This window comes from Prinia subflava, chromosome 1 (genome assembly GCF_021018805.1).
Source record: "Prinia subflava isolate CZ2003 ecotype Zambia chromosome 1, Cam_Psub_1.2, whole genome shotgun sequence".
Lineage (NCBI taxonomy): Eukaryota > Metazoa > Chordata > Aves > Passeriformes > Cisticolidae > Prinia > Prinia subflava.
In genome coordinates, this window is record NC_086247.1 from 23923155 (window position 1) to 23948462 (window position 25308).

Consider the following 25308-nt stretch of genomic DNA (forward strand, 5'->3'; position numbering starts at 1 on the left):
ACATTGGAATGAGCTGTGGGGTGGAGTCACCATGCATGGAGGTGTTTAAGAAAAGACTGGATGTGGCACTCAGTGCCATGTTCTACTTGACATGGTGGTGTTAGGTCATGGATTGTACTTGATGATCTCAAAGACTTTTCCAGCCTAGCTGATTCTGTGATTTGGTGTGAAACAACATCTTTACCTTTAAAAAACCTGCACTCAGTCTCTAGTAAAAAACTCATTGTACCTGCCCAGCGACATGGGACATCCAACTTCACAAAGGTCACTGATGTTGCAGAGAAGCTTACTTGTTCCTGTTCTCTTTCTCTCCATCCCGTCATTACTGATTTTCTGCTATGTCAGATTTTGATTTTCAAGCAGTGAAGGAGGTGTTCAAGGCCAGACTGGATGGAGCTCTGAACAACCTGTTCTAGTGAAAGAACCTGTTCTAGCGTCCCTGCTCACAGAAGGGGGTTGGAATGAGATGATTTTTAAGGTCCTTTCCAATCCAAACCATTCCATGATTCTATGAATCATTATTTCAGTTCTTTGAGAGCAAATTTCTTTTTGTGCAGAGCCCATAGTTACCTGAGATTTCTGTTCAGTCTCTGAGTTCAAAAGGCCATATATGCTTGAGAAAGGCCATTTTGAACACAACCTTTGGTTCAGTTTGATTCAGCAGCTGCAAGCTTACTACAAATTATTGCTATTCCTACAACTATATTTTTTTGATTCCTTTGTTTGCAAAAATACTCACCAAATGTCCTACTTTATACTGGTTATCTCTGTGTGTACGTGTTTACACCTTACTTGTCCTGATTATGGAAATGTTCATGTTTATCACAAACAAACCATCTCTCTCACCTTCAAACAGAACTGGGAGGAAGAGAGAGGGGTCGTTTGCTGGGTCGTTTGCTGAAGGGGCTGCTGGTTGTACTTGGTACTCAGAAAGACAGAAAAATAAAAGGAGAAAGAGAGTGGAGCAGAAGCAGAATAAAGTGAAGGAAAAATCAAAGAGAAGGAAACAACTCATATCCAGTGCTGCAGCTCTATAACCTGGCCTCAGTGTCAGCCTTTGGAGCAGCATTTGAGAATTATCAGTCCCTACTGAGAACAGGGAGGATGATAAAACAATAGGAAAATAACGAGCAGACACCCATCACAGAAATGTTTTCCATTTGTAGTGAGGTTAGAAACAAATAATCAAAACAAGATCCAGTGTAACTTTTGCTTTTTCCACAAAGTTTTTCCAGCCAAAAGATGTAATGTCACATGGATCTGGTAAATCTGCTGGCCCGGAGCCTCCACCAGGCTGCTGTGGCTGCTTCCACCAGAGACCTGTGTTGTGAGCACACAGGGGCTGCAGCATGATGCCCTCTCCCTGCCTTCTGCTGCTCCCCACATCTGCTGCAAAGCCACTTTCCCTGTTTATTGTGAGATCATACTGTCACAACCTGCCACTGCTGTCATTGTCCCCAGACCTTGGACTTAGGCTGTGCTCCTTCCTGCAGGGAGCCATTGATAGTCAGGCCACCCACAGCAATTCCCTAACACCTTCTCTAAGGAGCTTTACAAACCCTTAAGCTAGCAGAAGACAAGCACAGATCTAGAGCCTCCCTGGAGCACAGCAGATGCCCAATCTACCTGCCACAATCTCCATGTGCTCCTGAACAGAGAAGGGTGTGCTCCCAACAGATAAGAGTTATCCCCAGAACTTCTGTGTAACCACCAGATTAAAGAACAAATAGAAAAAGTAACCTTTAAAACCACAGTATTCATATTGCAAAATCACTTGTATATGTCACATGACAAACATCTCAGAGCAAAGGCATGATCCTGATTGCAAAGTGAAAACTAAACAGATCACAGCTCAGCTCTGGGCATCTTACAGCTGCAGACTCCATTGTGCTTCATTGCAGAGGCAGCAAAATTTTGCAAAAGGCATAGTCTGTGACAGTCCAAATGGTGATCATATAGTGGATCAGGGTATATAACCACAAGCAGGACACAGCTATGGCTTAGGTTGTGCAAGGCGGTCACTCCAGAACAGAGGAGAGCTTAGAGAACACATGATACAAAACTGCAGCCCTGATCCTACAATGCATTCAGTGCAGATCCAGGTGTTCCTGAGTTTTTGGGTTTCCACGTTTCAATTGCTCTCTCAGAGATAAGGAGCGAGAGAGAGAAGCACAGGGTACAGTAATTACAGAGTGTCTGTCAGATGTCTGGAGACATCTTCATCAGAAATATTATGGTGAAAAAACTACTTATAACAACAGGTTGGGATTTTTAATCAAATGAGGTCTACATTAACATTTTCTGGGTACTGATGTACTCAGATGCTCAAAAGGTATGGTAAAATAAATGAAACAATTGCAAATGTGGTTCAGTCCTATTTCAAAGCAGATGAACATACTTGCAGTGTTTTCTTGTTCAATTATTATTATAGGAAAAAAACCAGAGATAAGCCTTCAAGAAGTGTGTGTGTATAATGCATTTATCTTCATAAAGTTTCCCACAAAACCCTCTGCAATATGAAATTATTATGAATAGTCTTCATACTGGCAGCTCATTTAGCCTTATTAATGCCTGTACTGAACAAAAATACAAACAACTAGTTTTCAGAAGACTTTCCCACCAGGGAATATGAAAAAAGTGGGCTGATTTGACTGATTTTCTTGTCATTGATCTTAAACATGTGAAACTGAGCTTATGTATCAAATTTGATATGAAGGATTAAACACAGAAAGTTTTTCTCCTTCATAACTGGTATGAACTCAGAGAGACAAAAAAGATATTAATAAAAATATGCAACATAATCCATTCCCAAATTTTTGGGCTCCTGCAGGACACCATGGTGTGTCTGCAGTCTAGGGGTTTCTGTAAATCAAAGGATTCTTGTGACTCTGAGCAATTCTTTTGCTTAACTTGTTGTCAATGTGATCTGCAAGGTGTAGGATAGAAAGCAGAAATGTAGCTGTGCTGTATTTGCATTGTCCTCCAAGCTGACAGAGAATGGAAAAATTTAGAGCAGACTGGAAAAATAAAATCTGTTTCTAAACAATATGAGCTGTGAGATATCCACTGTTTTTGTTAATATTTTTTCCATGGGGGAAAAAAAAAAAATAGTCTCTTTGTTTTAAGGTGTATTTATAGAAGAACTTCTCCTATTTTGTGTTTTACTATGCCTCTAAATTTAATAAATGCACTCCTGTGCAGGCAGGGAGAAGTGGCAGCTCAGAGCAGAATTTGGGCTGAAGGGCTTTGGGTTGGTGACCAGCCAGCTCCCACGCAGGGCTCCAGGCATGGCAAGGCTGGTGACAGAGGTGACAGACTGTGCCTCGGTGTCTCCAGCTGCTCTGTCCCCGCACCACAGACCACTTTTCTCCCAGAAATCTGTACATTAAAGGCTGAGCTTTCACTGAGCAGGAATTGCCCCCAGCTATAGATCGGGAGAGTCTCTTGACTTTGTGAAATGTCACACACTCATTGCCTCAAAAATTTGCACCAACAGATGGAAAATGTGGGAAATCTTCCTAATTTCTCATCTTACTTCTTGTCCAGGAAAACTGGCGATTTCCTTGCAGGGAGGATTGAGGGTATAACACTCCAGTTATAAAAGACCATCTTTTTCCATCTTCAGAATTATTGAACTCCCCTGAGGCCTCAAGATGTTTTCATAATTATTTCCAGTTTCTAAAATTTCTTGTAAATACAACCTCCTCAGTCCCACCAATGTAAATAGAGTAAACAGGGCTAGCACAGCAAGAGGACACTTCCAGGACACTGCCAGCAGGCTGTGAAAGTGAAGGCTGTCAAATTCACCCTCTAGGAGGGTCTCAGGAGGGAGGAGAGACCTCCAGAACCACATGCACACTGTGTTTCACAGGGAACCAGTTCATCCAAAAGAGGGACTAGGGACAAACTGGTGCCACATGGGCAGCCAGGAAGCAGGAGAGAGATAGGAACTGTAGAGTTGAGCTCTTTGAAGTGTAGATGCCATCCTAAAGTGCAAAAGGCCATACTGCTGATATTTGGAATGTTATTGAATCCACTGAATAAAATGTTCCACAAAAATGCTGAATTAATACTGATTATTGAATGCCCTCTATAAAGCTGCCTACTTACACAGCCTCCCACAACCTCTCTTCCACACCTTCAATTAAAGAGAAGAAAAGCTTCAATATTGTTGTGCAGCAGGGAATGAGTGCGATAAAAATACACATGCGAGAAAAATATCTCTTGATTGCACTATAAAAATTAGGAAAAAAGATCCAGGGAGAGCTAGACGATTGGGTAAAGAGGTTTCAAATAAAGGGGAAGCAATCTGAAAACAAAAACAACAACAACATAAACCTAGGAAAAACCTGGGAAGCTAAGGCAAATCCATTCTGCACAAAGCTGACCATCTGGAACGCGTTACTGAAGAAGAGATGTGGGATCACATAGATTGTTTCTGGAAAGGGAGGGGCTTGAGGGGCATGGAAAAAAACTCAGCGTGGTTGAATTAAGAGCCAGCCACAAACACTGAGCCAGATGGCTTTTTCTGTTCTTAAAATGATGTATGTTCCCATCATTCCATATCTCTGCTAATCGCTTTAACATAGGAGAACTACATGGAGCAAGATGTTAAGGAGGAAGCAGAGGCACCTGGGTAAGATGAAAAGAACTTTACTTCCCTTGTATGCCTCTCTGTCCTATAAACTGAAATTCAAAACAGGGATGCCTCTCTTATGCAACAGTACATCTGTTGCTGTTCTGAACTCTTTGGGCACAGAAACTCTTTCCAGACAATGCAGAGCAACCATTTGGGTGTTTTGACAGGTTTCCAGCTGTAAGCCATATATTTGTTTTATAGCAAATTTTAGGTTAGTTCCTAGAATTTAAGACATATTCAATCTGGTTTTGTTTTATAATCTGTAAACACTTTTAGAGCTCTATTCTTTATTTAATGATAGATAGGCACAACACAGCTGTTCTCCAGTGCTCTGTATTTTCAGCATAACCTTATTTTTTTTCCTACACCATTCAGAGTTTCAAATATGTTAGAAGAATATGGGACAAAATGTCAGGAGACTAAACGTGTCTGAAATAGAGCAGATGAATGATTTTTCATTTATATCTGCAAGACTTTATACTTTCTATACTTTTATGTCTTTCAGAGTACCCAGGGCCATAGAGGATATAGCTTGGCTATCTAAACACCTATCTAAAGCTAGTACATGAATTTGTTTCCATAGCTCAGCAGAAGATATTCAACATAGTGCAAGGGTACAAACAAAACAGGGATGTCAACACAGAGCATCTTGAACAACTGCATGTGGTTTCTCAGAAAGGTCAAGTGTTGCATCAGCATGATATAAATGATTCTGGTAGACAAGGCAACTCATTCAGGGCTGGTGTCTCAGCATGGCACTGCCCCATGCCACATAATCCCACTGTGGGAAGAGATGAGGGCAGCAGGAGCTCTGGGAGCACAGGGATTGCATGAAAAGCATTGGTGCAATTGCCCAGCTGAAGTTAAATGCTCCTGCACAGCCATGCCAGAGGGCTGGACTGGTACCTCTGTTGAAGGATGCCCTCTGCTGTGCCCCAGCACTCTTTCAGCAGGGTACATTATGACCTTCTCAACAGTAATAAAAAAAGCTGGGTTTTACTTTGACTTCAGTTTATACTTCTAATGCTGTGATAAAATGGTCTCCCAGCAGCAAGGAATGCAATGTACCATTATACTGAACACAGCAGGCCCCCAGAATTGGGTTGGCACCCAAGCTACATTACAAATGCTTGCATATAATCTTCCTTTTAGAGAAACTGCACTGACAAACTGTAACTCTCTGGATGTGCCCGGCTCAGGTTTCCCTCTGTAAACACTGCACTTTCACAAATCAATCCCATGCTAAAGCAGGATATGCAACAGCAATGAGTCCAAACTGGATGGAAACACAGTGAATTCTTTCCTTTTTACCAACTGATTCTTCAAGGAACAGAATTTGTCTCCAGAAAATCTTTTCCCCTCACTTACAAAGCTTTAAGATAGGAAATCCTGTCAGCAGGAGGCTTGTTTTCATACACTCACATTAGTAATTCAATCCTTCTCAGACAGCACTCATCTGTTGAAAACACTGCCTGCATGCACAGGGAACCCTCTGCAGGTGCTGGTTGTGGCCTTTTCCTCTGGCCTGTTGGGAATCCTGAATTTCTGTCCCCAGACCTAAATCAGGTGAGTCAGCCTTTTGTGAGTTTCAGTTGGGAAGGAAGAGGCCAGATACACTATTTTAAGTCATTCCCTTTCTGTTGTCTGCTTTCCCCATCCCTTCAGCACCTTTCAGTTAACTGCTCCTTTGGGATAAATGGGGCTGGAAACAGCCATCCTATAAGCTCTGGAAACCCACCTTAGACAGGGTTACCAGAGCAGTACTGGGTGGAAGGAGTGCTGGGCAGAGGAGCAAGAAACTGAGAACACCATGTTTTCATTTTTGCTATTATTGTTGTTATCCTCAAGGTGGACCAAGAGACCAATGATATATAAACGTGGAACAAAAAATGGTCACTATCCCCAGAAGCTTGTAAATATAAATGTAAAAAATACAAAAATATAAATATCCAGCATAAATGGGGTCCAAACGGGGGTAAGTAGGGAAACAGTCTCTCATTAGAGGAACACTGAGTGAGGATCTAATTTATAATGGAAAAAAAAAGCAAGCAGACTGCACAAGAGAGTGCTGCATAGTCATACAATAACTGCATTGTGGACAGGAATGAGACTGCATTTGTTGAAAGACGGAGACATGATTTTGCAAGGTTTCAGTGCTAGAAGCAAGAGAGTTGTAACCTTCGTGATCCCAGTTGTGCTCTGGGGAAAAAAGAGCTATTTACATTCTTCACAAATAAACAGGACTGCATCAAAGAAAATACTGGCCCTATCACCACTTTTTTCTCCTCACCTCCAAGACCGCAGATCTTAGCTCAACAGAGTGACTTAATTACTCCAAGCCTTCCTAGAAGAAATGAAATAAAGAATTGCTTTGTATCAAAACATGTCCTGGTAAATTATAAGAACTAAACACTGCTCAAGGCAAGCTGGGATTTATAAAATAGCTTCCCACAGGCACTGATCCAAAGCCTGTTAGAGTTAACAGGAGCTCTTCCTCTGACTTCAGTGGGATTAAGATGAGGACTCCCACCCATCCCACTATGGCTCTTATACAACTGACAAAAAGAATCCACCCTGTACAGATGATAAACTTGCACACAGAGTAGTGCACTCATCACAGGCTCCCTTCAAAGGCCTGGAGATAAGGGCTGATGTACTGGATGTGTGGCATATATGCATGTAACACAGGGGGTCACCTATTGAAATATAAATCTTCAGAACAGAAAGTTTTTAGTGTATTTTAGTATTTCTAGCACTCCAAGTCTAGAAAGTGTTAAGTGCTAAGTGTTTCTATACATTTGCGTGAAACTCACTTTGACTCCTTGACAAAAGACTCGTCCTTGCAGAAAAAAAGGAAATTATAGAAGCTGCCACTTACTGCATTTTTTTCTGTATGCTGCACTCAAGACATTCACACTAATGAAAGGTGACTTCTCTCATGTCTCCTCCTCCTTCCTGCAGATATTCCTCAGCCACATGGAAATTTTTGCAGACCTTGGCACTGTCTGCACTCTAGCAAGTCCTGCTGGCAAAAAAAACCCCACCCAAAACAAAACCCAGGCAAAATTAATGACAGGAGTTAGTTTACAAAACAGTAGAGTGTGTCAGCAGCAATCAAGGAAGGAGAGCCACCCGGATAGTCGGATAGTCTTGCATATAAGATTGAGAGAAATAAAACTGATGTGCTGGTGAAGCATTTACAATGAAGAGTTTAACTTTTACCATGGTAATAGTCCAATTTATAAATGAATTTGGAAAAGATACAACAATCATGGTAGCAAGGAATTATTCTGGAGACTCTTGCACTGATCAATAAAGATCAAGAGCTCAAAGCAGAAGGACCCAGGACTGTGCCTTCTCTGGAACATCTGATACATGCTTAGAAAAAAGCATAAATTCTCTTAAAGAAGATTGTGAAAAGCCATACATTAATGCCTTAGGCTGGCAATAAAACATTCACATAAGGACTGAAGCAAAAAGATGATCTGGCAGCTCTCTCCACTGCACAGGTCAACAGCCATACCAGAGAACATGGTGAAGGCAGTCTGTCCCTTCTAAACAGTTTTCAGCTCACACTGACATAGATGCTTTTTCTGCAGAGCATCACCATGTGTTATGTGTGTGACCACTTCAGGAATGTGGACAGACCATGTTGTACAATGGCTGATGACATTTCTCTGGGCAGACAGGCATGGGGCAGCAACGGAGCAATGGAGACACCCCCAGAGCTAACTTGGGCTCACTGCTTCCATTTTAGCAACTGCAGGTGGGAAGTGCCACTCTTCTAGCAGGCACTTTCACAGCACGGGAAGAGTCCATGTCTTTTTTTGTCTAAACCTCCATGTCACATCTGAGTAAGAACTTGTAAAGAGAGAGATATCAAACATTTCACTTCAGCTGCTCATTTACCTATTAGCTGGAAAATTGTCATGCCTGACTAACAGTAAGGTGTTTGTTTGTTTGAATAGGAAGCAAATACAAGTTTTATTTCTGATGAGTATATTTGTATATTGTTAATTACCTTTTCTGTGAGCATGCCAGCTAAAGTTTGCATTAAAAAACCTAAAGATGTCATTAGATATCTTTAGATAAAGATAAAAGATGTCTGAGAACCTTTCAGATGATTCACAGTGGTCTTTTCCTAATTAAAATTGAATGTGAAAACAAACATGCTTGCAGTTTTCTAGGATGATTCTGTGTATTTATGAATTTTGTCAGTCTGGCCCATATGTGAAAAACGAAGCACATGCAGTTGAAGTTTAAGATCCTAATCATGAAGAGTAAGCTGCTTGAATCTAATTAACTTTGTAGAGAATGATACAAGTACTTGATCTCACAAATCCTTACAGCACTTTTAAGTACTGTCGCTTGTTAACTCATTGGAAAAAAATTCAATCTGAGTTTCCACATGCATCCATTACTAGAATAGGAAAGCATCTAAGTACAAAAACTTCAGCCCTGAGTAGGTCATAACAACACTTACGGCCCCACTCCACCTGCTCTCAGTGCTAGCATGCATATTTCCAAATATATGCAAGGAAAGGGACTGAAAGAGATATTTCTTTTTAATGTAATGCATTTTTCTGTCTATTTGAACACAAGGATGGACTAACTGGAGCACACTAAAAAGCTGACATAGGTGCTGGGCCATGAGGTTGGCTAGAGAAAATGAGTCATTGTTTTCCTGGTACAAACCCTTTGGCTTCACTTGGCTTAGCACTCTAAGATGTTTAGAAGAGATGTAGGCTTGATCTAAAACCAACAACAAGTTTAAAATAGACAACCTGTGGAAAAAAATTAAACACAAACACCCATATCCCTGGGAAACCAGTAAGGCATTAAGGCAATGTTGAACTCGTTGAGTAGAGCACAGCATTCCCTGTTACAGAATGGATGGACATCTCTACACCCCATGGGATGGGGTCAGGCATCTCTGAGTGGGGGGTTTCTTTCAACATATATGACCCCATCCCATGAAGTGTATGGACATCTAACTTTTTTAAAATACAAAACAAGGTGGAGGAAGGAAGCTGGAGCTCTGAGGATCTGAGGGGATTAATTCAGGTCTGCAGGTAGGTTCTTGCACTCCTACGGGTACCAAAGCCAGGAATCCTTCAGACAAAAGGTACCTACCTCACGTCTTTCAAGGAATAGAGCAAGATTCACTGTTTTCTTTCAAAGTGGCACCCACTTTTTGCCTCTGATTAGTGATGAGTACTCCTTAGGAGAGCGAGACCAGAGCTTAAAATACCTGCAATAACTGGTAAAGCAGGGGACGGAAGAAGAGACAGAAACACAAGCCCTTCTGTAAAAACTGCATGCCATTTCAGGGTCTTGTGGGAGAGATGTGGATTGCAGAGAGAAAGGGACTGAGAAGACTTAGAGAAAGGGCACTGTTTGTGAGTAAAGATTCCCTCACAAAGGTGAGGGAATATTGTGGCTCCCTCTTGTGAGATTATGACTGTAGTTTATATTAAGAAGTCACAGATATGAGGCAGAAATAGTTCTGCAGCAGTGAGAAGAAGGTGGTAGCCCAGACAGCACTTTTTGCTGTCATCTACTTTGCCAAAAAGATGTATCCTCTGTGTCTTCTCAGGGAACTCTGCACCACTCCGGCTAGTTCCCCTAATCTGACCTGACTGTGAGGGAAGCCCTGTACCTGCTGACCTGGAGTGAGAATATCTCAGCAGGCAGCAGAAGAGCTCAAGGGAAATATCCAGGAAAAATAAAATTACTTCTGGACTAGAAACATTCAGTCTGTCTGAATTAATTTCTGAATATAGCCCTCAAGGACAAATCTTGTTCCAATTCTAAGGAATGACAAATCTCCCTTGCACTCCAGTGGGCTGTGGGAGGGATGGTATCTGTTGTTCAGCCCTGGCTGAGGAATCAGCTGGGCAGTATGCTGCATTAAGAATCTCAGTGTGCTGTTGCAGGGAGGAGGAGCAGTGGGCCAAGTCCATCCCGTTAACAAACTGCTGAGGGCACCGGCACTGTGGCTGCCAGCTCACCAAAGCCAGCCAAGCAGCCTATCCTGGCTTCCTGGGAATCTCCCGTGTCTCCTTCTGAAAGCCTCTGGTGCAACCCAGAACTGCACCACACCACATAAAAGGAGACTGCAACTGACCCCTGTTCGTTTTGGCACAGAGCTGGCCATTCTGCAGGAGGCAATGGCTTTAATGCTGCAGGCAGCAAGCTGCCAAGTTTCTTGCTGCCTGGCAGTCGGATGATAAAGGAACATCCAATGCCCCAGGGAGTGGTGAGGGCTGTTGGAGAGCTCACCTGGCTGGGTTCAAGACAGGGTCTCCAACCAGTGCTTGGATGTGCCATGGTCCCTCTGCCAGTAAGATGCCTGTATGTGCATTTTTGCAGATCTAGCATTTAACTTCACCCTGCTAAAAAGGTTGCAGAACACATATCCAGCACCTATAACTCTCCAGTAAAGACAGCTGGGGCTTTAGAGCTGAACCTGCCAGTGATGGAAAGTGCCATGTCTGGTGAATAGAGGAAATCAAAGCCTGAATTCTCAAGGACCAAACATCTCATAAACATTTCACTGTTCAGTTTTCATGGGAATAAGATGAAAGAAAGAACAAACTACATATGACAGGCATTAATTGGTTTGCACAAGCTTAACTCCACAAAGGTTCCTAGGACTGGTAATACTGACTGTTAGGTGTTCATTTTTACAGTCTCATAGTCTAAAAAGGACCTATCACTGTTCCCTTTTGTATTGTATCCTTTATAGGAGGCTCAGGAACTGACTCTATTAATTTTGCAATTCATACCCTGATCTGTGGCTTCCAGGGTTAGCTGTGGAGGGAAATAACTGCATAGGTGTTCTGCAATTCAAATTGTCACCACAACCTGCAGCTTTTTGTGTCTCTACATAAACAAATCTATCACCAAGAAACAAAGGGCCCATATATACATATATAAGAAGTAGTAACTCTTGGATTAGCAGTAAACTGGACTAGTTGTCGTTTTTTGATCTGTTTCTGCACTCCAGATAAAACAAGATCCAACAGAAGTCCACAGCCAGATGTCCCATTTACTGTCCCCACTGCTTTTCTTAGCACCCAGTTCTCTAGCCACGGATGCTGCACCAGTGACGTGACAGTAGGTTTCCTGCCGCAGAACACTTTGATATCTGTATAAATAGGTTCGCCAGCGAGGCTGCCGCTGCTTTGATGCACCGCTACCGCAGAACCTGGATCAGCACATCAAAGAGATTCAAACCCTCTTTCCCCGTTCTGGCCGCACCTCCCGAGCGGCTGCAGCCACGGAGCGGGCCCTGGATGAGCGGATGCTGCCCCCTGCCTGGCTTCTCCTTCCCGGCCCCGGCTGAGCTCTCCCGGAGGCAAAGGAGCTTTTGCCTCTCCTGGCATGGAATCATAGAACCACAGAAGCACTAAGATTGAAAAAGACCTGGAAGATCATCAAGTCCAGCCGTGAACTCCAGGTCCACCACTACATCATTTTTTTAGGCATCATGTCTACGTATGTTTTTGAATACTTGCAGGGCTGGTGATCCCACCGCTTCCCCAGGCGGCCTGTTCCAATGCCTAACTACCCTTTCAGTGAATAATTTTTTCCTAATATCCAATCTAAACCTCCCCAGGTACAACTTGAGCCTGTTTGCCCCTTGTTACCTGAGAGAAGAGACCAACCTTACCTGTCTACAACCTCCCTTCAGGTTTTCCCAGACTAAACAACCCCAGTTCCCTTGGCCACTCCATGATCACAGTTCCACTCCAAATTAGCAGGTATGCCACAGGAGGAACTCCAAAAACAAGATAGTGGTGAAAGACAGGAAAAAAATACAGTTAGTTGCCTGGGAAAATAATTTTTGTAGGCACTAGAAGGTCACTTTGAACAGTTGCTCAAATTGCTGAGCATCATTAAAAAGGGGAAGTGCCTATGTCCCACATAATAAGACAATAGTAGATTATCTCAGATCTTTTTGGGCTGCACTATACTGACTTTATGATACTTTATTAGTTTCTGGGTTTTTTTGCATTTCCTGTTTTGAATGACACCAAGTCTGTAGCATCCTGTTGTAACTAGAGTCTGCAGCTTGTTGGAGAAATTGTACCTAAGTAGATAAGCTGCAATTAGGTTCCCTCACTATTTTGTTCCTTCCAGCTGTAAAAATCAACACTACAAATCCCACTGGTTTCCTTCCAGGGTCCGCTTCCAGGTTCTGCTAAATTTCCAAAAGGAATGCAGCCTCTTTTTCAAAAAAACCCAGTCAAAGTCAACCTTAAATGCTGTAGACAGACCTTGGACAGTGTAGCAGCACATTCTCCCACCCCCTCTTCATCCATGCTTAAGCCATAACCACCAGTAGGAGTTGTGATGGCTGCATCCAGCTTATTCTGGACTTGGGGGGACAGATGCCAACATGAGAGCCAAGGGCTCCCAGAAAGGTGGCCTAGGAGCCTTGCTGCTATGCAAATGTAAGTGAATCATCGTACTTTGTAAATAGTGGGCAGCCCCCTAATCATGTGTATGACACTCTTGCTCCAACACTCCACATCTTCCTTGTGCTGGGACCCCAGAGCTAGATGCAGCACTCCAGGTGGGACCTCATCAGCACAGAGTAGAGGGGCAGAATCACCTCCCTCACTCTGCTGCACACACCTCTTTGCAGCCCAGGACACAGCTGGCTTTCTGAACAACAAGTGCACATTGCCAGGTCATGTCCAGTTTTTCATTCACCAGCACCCTCAAGTCCTTCTTGTCAGGGCTGCTTGCAATCTCTTCCTCTCCAGACTTGATACTGAGGGTTGCTCCAACTCAGGTGCAGTACCTTGCACTTGGGCTTGTTGACTATTAGATTCCCATGGGCCCACTTCTGGAGCTTCTCCAGATCCGTCTGGATGGTATCCCATCCTTCATGTGTCAGTTACACCACTCAGCTTGGTGTCAGTAGAAATCTTACTGAGGGGGCACTGGTCCCACTGTCTATATCACTGATGAAGACATTAAATACTGTTCCCAACATGGACTCTAGGAAGGACATCATCTGCCACTGATCCCTATTGGAATACTGAGCCATTGATCACTGCCCTCTGGACGTGATCATACAATTAATCCCTCATCCACCTAGAAGTCCACCCATCGAATCCATCTCTCTCCAATTTAGAGAGAAGGACATTGTGGAGGACCATGTCAAAGACCTTACACCAGTCCAGACAGATGACATCCACAGCCATTCCCCTGTCCATTGATGTAGTCACCCCATCATGGCAGGCCAGAAGTTTGTTCAGGCAGGACTTGCCCTTGGTGTAGCCGTGCTGGGTGTCCTAATTCACCTCCCTGTTCTCCGTGTGCCTTAGCACAGCTGCTGGGAGGATCTGTCCCATTATCTTCCCAGGCACAGAGGTGACAGGTCCGTAGTCCCTAGAGCTCTCCTTTCTCCCCTTTTTAAAAATGGGTGCAATGTTTCACTTTTTTCTATCATGAAGGAATTCACCTGACCGCTATGGCTTTTCAATATCACTTATTGCCAACTAAGCTTGGAGTATAATTTGCCTGCTATCTGCAATGAACAGGAGGAAGCCAACAAGCAGCTCTACATTGTTGATACATGAACCCATAACGCTGCCAGCTTTGTTCATCTTTACATGCAGATTTGCATACCTTGGTATCTCTGCCAGAATGCAATTTCAGGTTCTGTGTGGACAAAACCTGAGGACTGGAAAACGGAAATTGAGAGAAACATGAGTAGCTTTAAGGACTGGGGAGATTTGCTATCCATTTCAAGACCAGAGGAGGGCAACTGAGGGTCCAGTAATGGGTGAGAAAATGAGGAAGATCTAGCCATGCAGCCAAAAAGCTAAAAATGTGAAAGTAACAGAACAGACCCAGATTCCTGACCAAATAGCTGCACCAAAGCATCATATTGTGGCTCGGAAGAGCTGTGTCATCTTGCCATGGCAGGGCAAGAATTCTCTCAAACTTATTTTTCCCATTGCAATGACCAAATGAGAAATATCTCAGAGGAACTGAGACAACATGACCTCTGTATAACTGTACAGGCATATAAAGACATCTTAATGGTTTAAAAGTTGTAGGGAAACATTTTGTTTAGAGACAGGGTAAAATTATGACACCATCAGAATGCCAGGCATTTTGTCACTGCCTTCATCCATGAGTCGAGATCTTATCAGCTATCTTCAGTTGAAAATATATAATTATCTGATGTATGCTTAACCAATGAAAGCTGGCAAAGGAGTAACTTTAGATTAGACATATGATTTTTCCTGCTGATGATCAAAATACTTGTTTCAATTTGGCTTTAATTTTACTGAAATTAATTTAAATTTTAAAATGAGTTTTTTTAAAAATCTAACTGAAAAGTTGAAGTAGGATATTTGAACAACTTCTAGACATTTTGAAAGAGGCTTTAAACTTACTGAAATTGTTGTTTTACAATACAAAGTTTGGTAAATTAGCACTTTCTAGTGAAAAATCATTATGCTGGTCAACTACTGAGCAACTCTACCACTGTCACATTGTACTTCTCACTATGAGATGTTGCCACTAGGACTTGAGGTTAACAGTTCTGCTGATGATTTTAGCCTGTTTAGATAATGAACCCAGGTAAAATCTCTGCCAAAATGGGTAGGCAGGTTTTTCCAGGATGTATTGGTGACTGGGCAGGACCCTTACCCTACTGTGGAGTCACCAGCTGCAGCTCACTGCTCATGCACTGCTGACTCAGGCAGGCACAGCGACTGCCATGTACACACATGGCATTCAGATAAAGATTTTTTTTCCAGTGAGAATAATCATTCACTGAACTATATTCCCAGGGTTGTGGAGGGAATTACTGGAGGTTTTGAAGATGTGGTTGAACAGGGTGGTTAAACTAATCTCATCTACACTCCCTTTCCCATAAAAAGGTTGGACTAGGCAATCTTCTGAGGTCCCTTCCATACTGGACTGTTCTACAATTCTGCTGTTTATATGCCCACATGCATTTTAGGATATGAATAATAAATACAACTTATTCCAGTAAATGTTGGGCCCCTAATATTTTGGCACTTTTCTGTGAAATAGCTCTTCAAACAGGAATGAAGAACATTGTTCTGCAAGACTTTGGGAGATGAGGCGAGTCCCAGGAGAAATCTGGAGGTGAGAGTTTTACTGATGGTGGCAGATGAGGGCTGCTTCTTTTGCCCTACCCAGCACAGCTTTCAGATGCTGCCAGGGGATGTGACAAGAGCACTGTGAAAATGATCTAAAGCCCAGAGTACTCCCAGGGTGGTGGAGAGTCTGCTCAGTACTCCTGTGTGGTGCTGAGAGCCTATGGGGCACTAGCTCTGCAGAAAGGAGACGTGAGAAATGTGAGAAAGGATTCATTCTGACTCTTTAAAACAAGCCATTACAGATTCTGTTGGAAGGATGGCCCCAATTCACTCAACTGTGAATTATTATAAATTATGAAATTCAGTACAATACAAGGCTTCAGAAAATGCCAACAACAGAGTGTCAACACACTGGAATAGGCCAACCCTTGTATTAGCCTTTTAACATTTTAGTACTATTATTCTTAAACTTCTGAAAGTTTAAAGGAAAGGAAACAAATGATGCCTGCAATAATAATAAGAAAATTTTCCTGGTTATTAAATAATGAGGGAATCCTCTCTAATAGCATCTGCAGACATCTACTTCAGTAACAATTAATAATGTTTAAGTGTCAAAATAATACCCCAGCTACACTGGTGAACCGACTTCTGTTACTCAGGGTTTGAGCCAAGCTGTGGCACACCAAGAAAAGCTAACAGTAACTTCAGCAGACAGATGTGCCTGCAATACAACATCCATTTCAAATGTATAGTTGAAAACAGAAGAATGGAATTCTTGAGCAGACTCTTGCCTGTAAAAGTGATTATTTAAAATTATTAAGGCAATATTTGTGCCACACTAAAGGACTCTCAGGCATATTAGTGTACCAAGCAAATGGGTTTTTTTGAGGTATAAAAATGGCCTGTTTGAAACAAATTTCCTACTTCAAAGTTTGCAATTTTCATTTTGGCATACCTTGTATCCCTCTCCCACCTTTACTTTTTGTCATAGAATATGTTATTCTTTTATTCTTTGTTTTATTTTGTTTCTTTTTTGTCCCTTGGAACTGCTTTAACTATAGAGAAAGAAAACATCCTAGCTGCTCTATTTATTAGGATCTCCATACTATAAATGAAAAATTAATTTAGAATTTGTTTTGAACTTGTCATGTGCCAAGAAGGATGGAAGAACTAACCAGAGCTATCAGATCTGCCACCCCCTTGTGAAATCTGCTGCATGTCTAAGCTGCTAGGAGGTAGAAAATGAGAAAAAAATTAAGGGCCCATTAAAGGCATAAGCCTTGGTCCTTGTGTCTTTGCAAAATGGCCATATTTACATTCAAAATTGAGTAACAAGATTTCCAATAATTCCCTCTAAAAAGATGGTTTTAAACACAACAAAGTGTTCATCTTTTAAAGATCATCCATTTAAGTAATGAGACCAAAGGCCAAATAATGGAAGGGAGGACTTGAGAAGGACATTGCTGCTCAGTGTGTGCCACGTGAGGAAAAACTCTGGGCACAAAGCACTCAATTTGCTGCTCTGTGAAATGGAAATATTTGAGAATTAAAGGCATTAAGGAAATATAAGGAATAATTATAAGAATTATATTATATTTCTTATAATAAATATAAGAAATATAAGGAATAATATAACAAGGAATAAATAAGTTGAGGAAAATGCTCGGAGACAAAACCCCAACTCTTTTTGTACTCTTTGATGTCAGCTGAAAAGCAAAGGCCAGCAATCTCAATCTGTAAAGCTGAGCTAAATCTGGAGAGAGGCATTCTTGACTCATGAGTCATTTGGTTTATGCCAGCCAGGGCACATCCACACTCAGGCGTGCAACAAGCATCATGACAGATGTAGGAAATAACAAGCAGAATACTCTTCAGATGGTGCTTTCCAGCATGGAGTCACAAGGAGTAAATTCAGACATCGCAGACACTATTCCAAAATTCAAAGCAGGATATGAATGCTACAACTTTCCCCTGACTTCAGCAGCTCAGCCCCTTCCTTCCAGGAGCCAAGGACCTGGAGGGCAGCACACTGGGCATCATGCAAACATCATGCAGCTTTTGTTTCAGCAAGTAATGGGGGGTGTTTTGCCATTGAGAGTCCAAGTTTGGGAATGTCCAGAGGGTTCTCACAGATACAACACCAAAACAAAGTGCTTCTTACACAGTTGTACTTCTCTGGTCTTACATTTAGTCCCCATTGGTACATTAAACAAATTATTTTGTTTTCTTACAGGTGAACATGGTTCCCATAATGTACCAAGAGCAGGACTGAGTTTTGGTAAGCATTTTTAGCAACATAATAATTTTTAGTTAGCTCAGGCCAGAAGTCCATTTAGTGCAAAACACTAGGATAATGTGATTTACTAGAGGATCTACACAGTTATAATCATCTCAATAAATTCCCTTTCCAAAGTCAGCTTCTATCACAGGGGAATAGTATTTCTTTCTAGGCTGAGATCTGGGTTACAGAAGCTCAGACAAATTTTAGCATTACCAGTTTTGTTATGTATATGAAAATGATAGAATTATTATATCACAGATGTCAGGATCATTTCTCATAAAATATAGGACTAGTCATAGGGACAAAATTTAAAGAAAAAAAACACCTTGCCATGAAGTGGCTGTTCATTTTCTACATGGTAAGATGGCAGGGAGATCATAATTTCCTGCTTATCCACTCAAATACCAAGTTCTCTCCTAAAACAGTTCTGTCAGTTCAAGTATTTTTCAATTCTTTATCTTGTTAGTTCTTCTGAAACTGTTCAAGCTTATTTATTCTTCCTTTGAGGAACAGTATGCATATTGAATTTTAAAAGGTATTTTTCTGCCAGTCTTTCAGGAAGATAAATTTGAATTAATTACAATACAGTGACATTAGATTCTGTAGGAAAGGCTCATTTGGATTATTGACTCAAGCAGGAAAACAACTGCCAATAAATTCACACATCATATTTATCCGTTTACTAAACCATTCTTCTCACATTCCATTATCCTCTATCTTCTATACCATCTCCAAAGCCAACACAACAGTTGTTTGAGAAAGTTAGAGGAAATCCACAGTTTGCAGTCAAAAAAAACCTTGTCACTAAAACAATGTACTTCCTAGGGTGCTCAAAATAGCTTTCACCTTTAAAGGTATGGAAGTCATTCTAATTTCCAAATGCAGTTATAAAATTTGCAAGTACTTCAGCTGTTTATGATATCATTATCTCTGGGACAATGACATAGACACAAAGATAATAACTGATTCATTTCTTCTTGGCAAGACTGTTGACAGGTCGATTGTAAGAAACCTTTTCTTTTATAGTTCTTACTTTTATTTCCTTTCAGGGCTGTTGAATATACTCTTTCCATATCACAAACAGCAAAGAAATTGGCTTATTTTCTTAACTACCTGTACAGAAAAAGTTTTACCTATCTGTATGGGAATTTTTTCTGCACTCAGTAGCATGCATAGTAGATAATGATTCAGTCAGATCACTTAGATAGGTTTTTTAATTACTATTTTCATAGTATATTTCTACTGTTATAACTCTGATCAAAATATAAAATCACAACAGCACTGCCTGTGGTCATCCTCATGTCCCAAGGCTTATGCAGATATATCTTACGAGAAATCCAAATCGCTGGTTTGGTGACTCCTCTGGCTGCTCTGGTGTCACTTCAGGACTCAGTAGGGTGAAGCTACAGCACGAGGAAAGGGACATGAGAAGTCCCTGGACTATGCTCCTGCTGCCAAGCCAGCTCATAGCAGCTGACACACTGACAGTACTGACACAGCTGCAGTGCGTGGAGCTTGCAGGCAGAGCCAGCACTTGTCACACATCCAGGGACAGACACATGTCTGGTCACAGCTGTACTTTGAAAGACACAGAAAAGTCATTGCTCGTGTCTTGTCTAGAATCTGACCAAGAGCAAAGCAAAGGAGAACTGTGGAGGCTATTCCCTGTATTGGATCTTGTCTAATCACCTGCATATCGCTTTCATAGGAGTTCCGTAACAAATCCTTGGTTAACATGTTCACTAGAGAATAAAGACAATGCATAGACATACAGTTTTGCTTCCTCTTCTCCTTCTAGCTTAAAAGTGAAAAGAAAACAGTACTAAAGTGAAATGAAGTCGAATGACTGCTTTTTCCTCCCCTCTTTTCCAAGTGAGTGTGGATGTCATACTTGCCATTTACTAAAGCTGGGAGCTACACAAACACCCCACCAGGACCAGAACCAACCTCTACTGCTTTTCCTGCCCAGGGAATCTCAATGCTAAGTACAAAGAGAAGCAGTGCTGCCTGAAGACACCATAAAAAAGCAGCTAATATTAAAAAAAAGGAGATTTTTTTCACAATTTCTGTAAAAAATAGGTCAGTTTCCTTTTAAGAATTTGCCTTTCACAAATAATGAATTTAAAATTAATGAAAATTCAAAAGGGTTATACTGAGAAAATCTGAGTTTTTATTTCAAGTGCACCTAATTTTTTTTTTTTTGACTTTTCATAATTAGATGGAAAACATGTTTTGTGATTGGAGATATATACAACATAGAACATCAAATAAAAAATATTGCATATAAGAGCTATCTGTAACTTCTATTAAGATAAAATTTGAATTTTTCAAACTTGAATGGACAGTTTCAGTTTCTACAGGGCCCTTCATTTCCACATAATCTTCCAATATGATATTTAAAGGCTGAAAATGCAGCACATTACTCCAGCTTTACTAAGAGACTATTTGACTGAAAAATCACAGCAAAATAGAACTGCAGGCACAGGACAAAGGGGAGTGTTTCTTCTCAGGGTCCTTGCCTTTGCCAAGCCTGATGCTGTTGCCAGCATCAGCTCCAGTAAATGTAAAATAATTTTACATTAATTGAAGAGTGGTGTGTAAACGTGCAGGTATCAGCCATTGTGCCTTGCAGCCATTGAGACATTAGCTATGCTGTGAACAAAAGGATGGCTGGGTTAGTCTGGAGAGCATCTCCCTTCGAACCGCCTTGGCCTGGCTCTACAAAAACACCTCCAGAGCTCGTATCCATCAACCCTCCCTCGGGCTTGCACATGAACCTCCGGTGTGAAGTGCTGACCCATGACTGAAAGGCTTTTTGCACATTAATCGTGAATGATTTGCTGTGCCCAAACCCAGGCAGCCGCAGCACCGCCCGCCTCTGCGCAGCCCTGTGCTACGAGCATCACCCACAAGGAGGAGCCCCATTTACAAATAATTCATTAAGAGAAAAGACGAGGGTTCTGCCTCAGCCGTACCCAGGCTAAACAGATTAGCAAAGAACCACTTCTTGATGAAAGAAACAGTGCCGTTCTTTTCAACTAAACTCCCATCAGAAAGAAGATGTGCCAGATAGGGGTTGTTTGTCTAATTAAATTATCCCAACTTTTCCCAATTACAAGGAGAACAGATGTTTTGTGACTGGAAATTAACCCAAAGGGAAGGAACATCAAAGACCAACTGCCTACAACAAGAGCCTACAAAATCAATTTTTTTCCCTTACACTTGATTATTTATTATGCCAAACACGTTTTGCCTGGGCAGGAAGGTGTGATTAAGTGAAACTGCTTCCCTACAGATTCAAGATCCTTACAGGAACTACAAGATGATGCTGAAAGAAGCGCTGTAAAAGTAGAGATTTACCCAGTAAAGTTACTACATGAAAGTGCAACAGCAGTTTTCATTTCGAATTTACTGTGCTTATTTTAGTATAACCCACAAAGCTCAGTTTAACTGAGCACTGTCTTTGTGAATAGCCTCATTACTATCCTACAGCTACAACAATGTGGAGAAGAGTAGAAAGAGCAAATGTGCAAACAGTTGTGCAGTTGTGACTTCTCTTGCTCGATTTTCAGGTGTACTGAGCCTTCTGAGAGCTGTTTGATGCCAAAAGGGTGCATGTGCACTCTGAGCCTGTATGGGCACGGGCTCTTGAAACTGTAATCCAAAGCCTGAGGTTTGCAAATTAAGTGATCTTGTTTCAAAACTTCACTTTGAGCAACTTGCCTACAGTTACCCAGTCATTCCTCGTAGAAAAACGAACAAAATCCACACCTGTCAAAGATCAATAAAATGCTGCCAGACACCTCAAAAGAACAAGCAATAATTTCTCTTGATTTCACTTAAGGAAGAATTTAATTCAAGATTTCTTTAATGTAGATGGGTTTTAGCTCATTTTTTCAGCTCACTCACTTTAAAAGCAGTGTTTTTTTCCTTCCTGTTTGTACATTTATTTTATAAACCCAGAATTCACAGTAAAGTTAGCAGTTTATCTCTTTTTTATCTGTCTGCTATCTTGATTACTTTTCACTTTGTTTAAGTTGTTGCCTGCTTTGCAAAATAAAATTACTTGAGCTGTTAAGACTTCAAAAAAAAATCTCATGGTATTTATTTTCTGCATTATTCAGAAACAAGTACCTTCAACAGATTGTTTTAATAAAATCAATTAAATGTTGAATTTTTGCATTCTAACAAATCTCTGCCCTGCTACGATACTGGCTGGAGGTCAACCCAGAAGGACTCAAGCAATCTGGGGGTTACTGGAGTGAGCCTCTGCTAACAAATATGATCACAGAGCCAATGGGGGCAAAGCATTCTGCTGGACCCCACACTTAAAACCAAGGAATACAGCCAAGGAAGAATTCATCAGGGATGTGAAGGTCCCAGGCAGCTCTTGCCGCAATGGCCATGAAATAGTGGTGCATCCCACAAAAAACAAGGAAAATAGCAGAACTGACCTGTGGAGTTCAGAAAAGCAGGCTGTGGCCTCTTAAGGTGTCTACTTGAAGAAATCCTTGCAATGCATCCACCAAGAAAAAAGGGAACTAGAGGAGTTAGCTGAGTTTCAAGTATCACCTCCTCCAGCTTCAGAATGATCCACCTCAATGTGCAGGAAATCAGTCAAAGGCAGGAGGCACCTGCAAATACAAGCAAGGAGACTGACAAAGGTCAGGTGGAAAAAAGAAGTGTTCTACAACAGGTAGAAGCAAGGATGAGTGAACTGCCACGAATATAGAGATGCTGTCCAAGCACTCAGGGACAGGGTTACAATAGGCAAAACCCATCTGGAGCTGAGCCTGGTAAAGAACTGTGGACAGCAGCAAAGACATCTACAAGTATATCACCTGCAAAAGGAAGACAAGGGAAAATGTGGGCCTGCTGCTGAATGGGGTAGGGGACCTGGTAACAAGAAAGCTGAGCTAGCTGTGTTTACTGGTAAGGCCAGCCTCCAGGGACCTCATGCTCTCAAACCTGCAAGAAAGTCTGGAGCAAGAGGAAGAAGATCAAGTTAAGAAACATTTAATTTTTTAAAAAGACATATTAAAGTCCATGGGAACTTACGGGATGTATCCATGCCTCCTGACAGTGCTGGCTGATGTCACTGGAAGCACTCTTTGAAGAGTAATTCAGCAAATTCATTATTTATATCCAAGATGTCTCAGCCATTGTAGCTTACACTGCTTCTTAGTTTTCTCTTACACGTACATCTGTAAAGACCTGTTTCTTGAGTAGTCTATTGATTTTTTTAAAATAAAGAGTAGATCAAAACTGGCATCCATTTGCTCAAACAGTATCTCTGTCCTTATTATTAACCACTGGCGTTTTGGGGTTTTACCCTTCTCTTACAAAAAACCTTTGAAATTACAATGGAAATGATTTGTTTATTCTAGGTGTGTTAGGCCTTTTGGTTGTTTGTTTCGGCTGGAACAGGCTGTTTTACTTAATATTTTACAAACTTTCATCCAGACAATAATGCTTTTATTGTCATAGTATATAGGATTGCCTACTAAGTGATTAAACTTAAGATCTGAGTCAAGTTTTCTATTTACTTTAGGTTTTTCTTTCCTGTTGTTTTGCTGTGGATGTATTACTGTCCCTGCTAGTCAAATGCTCTAGAATGCAATTTTTGCTTAGTTCAGTCAATAATTAATCAATTTGCTATTTCAAAGTTGAAATGTATGTTGCAGTTATGTCCCTGGCAGGTTCTGCCCAATCACACCATCAATACAGACATATTCACTGTTCTACTAAATGGCCACCAGTGGAATATTCTGGCAACTAAATTTATCTCAGAGGAAGGTTCTGGAAACAAAACATCCTCAAAGTCCTATTTTTATCCTATGATAAAAATTACAGTTCTCTGCTTATGAAGCTGGCAGGCATCATGAGATGTTTCCCAGTTTTGCTAACAATTCAGTCATCTGATTATTTACTCCCCTCTTGGTAGCAGTTGACCCAGTTGTCCCTGATAAGACTGGCAGGATCTCCAAATGCCTTGAGGATGTTGCATTTAAGGAATGCACATGAACACCCATCTGCATACTTGCAGCATTGTTCTTGGGTGAAGATAATTTAAGATAGACAAAATGAACACTCTGTCTTCAGGATAGCAGCATTCACCTGAGGTATGGAGAACAAGAAAAACTTGTCAGACAAGGGAATGCCACAACGATTAGCATTCATCTGGGCAGCAACTGGTGGAATGCAGGAGAGCAAAACTTGCAGTTTGGCATTTTAACACCTTCGAAAATGTAAGCCTGTAGTTGCTTTAAACTACATTCTAAGCCAAACTTTACTTTTCATGGTCTACAAACATAGCCCCAGGGCTCAAAAAACCCACACGGGCATCATTCCAATTAGAAAACAGACAGAAAAAGAAGTTACAAGTTCTCCTCAGCTCATTTTCTTTCCTCTGCCTAGTTTTTTCTGATCTTTTTTTTCATCCTCACTCACAGCTTTCTTTCTGTCTTCTGTACTGAGGTACTAATGCATGTAAAAATCGAGAAAGTAATGTTTTGTAATGTGCACTGCCCTTGGATTTCAAAATTCCCTGCACACATCCATTTGTTTGGATGACTTGTGCCTGTTTTCATATTTGCACAGAAACAGTAAACACTTAAAAATCAGAACAACAGTGGCTGTTCTTTATTCAGCTTTTATTGTTTCAGGGGTTTTTTGATCTTCACCTTAGACATTCAGTCATTTCTGATCTCTTGATCTGCTGGCTGTTTTTCTGAACAGGACCACGTCACCAACCATAACTGATCCAAGACCTTTCTCTTCATTGCCCTCTCTGCCATCATTGTGGTTTACTGTGCTGCCTTCTGCAGTTGTTTCATGACACACACCTAAGTTTTCTTTCATGTGTGCAATTTCAGCTTTACAGACACATTTTGATGGGCTTTTTCTCCCTTATATTTTCCTATTTCATCCTGAACTTTTTTTAGGATTCACTCTTGTGTTTCTGTGTACTTTTGAAATACTCCACATTCTATTGCTTTTCTGAATCTGTCTCCTAACTTCCTATTGCCATTTTAGTCACTGCTTCACAGCTTATGATGGGCTTACAATGTCTCTTCATTAGCTAGACAGACGTTGTGTAAACTTTTTTTTTAAGTGTTAGCATCTGCAGCAAGTGAGTTTCCAAGCACTCTTCCTGCAGGTACCCTGGGAACACTTGATCTCACATCAAAAGGACTTTTATGGTTCTCTGACTTCAGAACTGAGCTTTTAATATCACTGCTGTGATATGCTTCAAATACTCCTTTCAACTGCATCATTGAGAAATAAGACCC

The 25308-nt window shown here is 41.3% G+C and overlaps 1 long non-coding RNA gene across 4 annotated transcripts; it reads left to right on the plus strand.

Moving 5' to 3' along the window:
* The first annotated feature begins 4503 nt into the window (after positions 1 to 4503).
* LOC134547336 (uncharacterized) lies at positions 4504 to 23425 on the plus strand. Of its 4 annotated transcripts, none has more exons than XR_010079446.1 (5): positions 4515 to 4636; positions 6085 to 6205; positions 15707 to 15781; positions 17969 to 18013; positions 19815 to 23425. It is a non-coding gene; the product is annotated as an uncharacterized LOC134547336 (long non-coding RNA). The 4 variants fall into 4 exon arrangements; XR_010079447.1 differs by having other exon boundaries at positions 19890 to 23425; XR_010079448.1 differs by lacking the exon at positions 6085 to 6205 and having other exon boundaries at positions 4504 to 4636.
* Positions 23426 to 25308: the final 1883 nt, after the last annotated feature.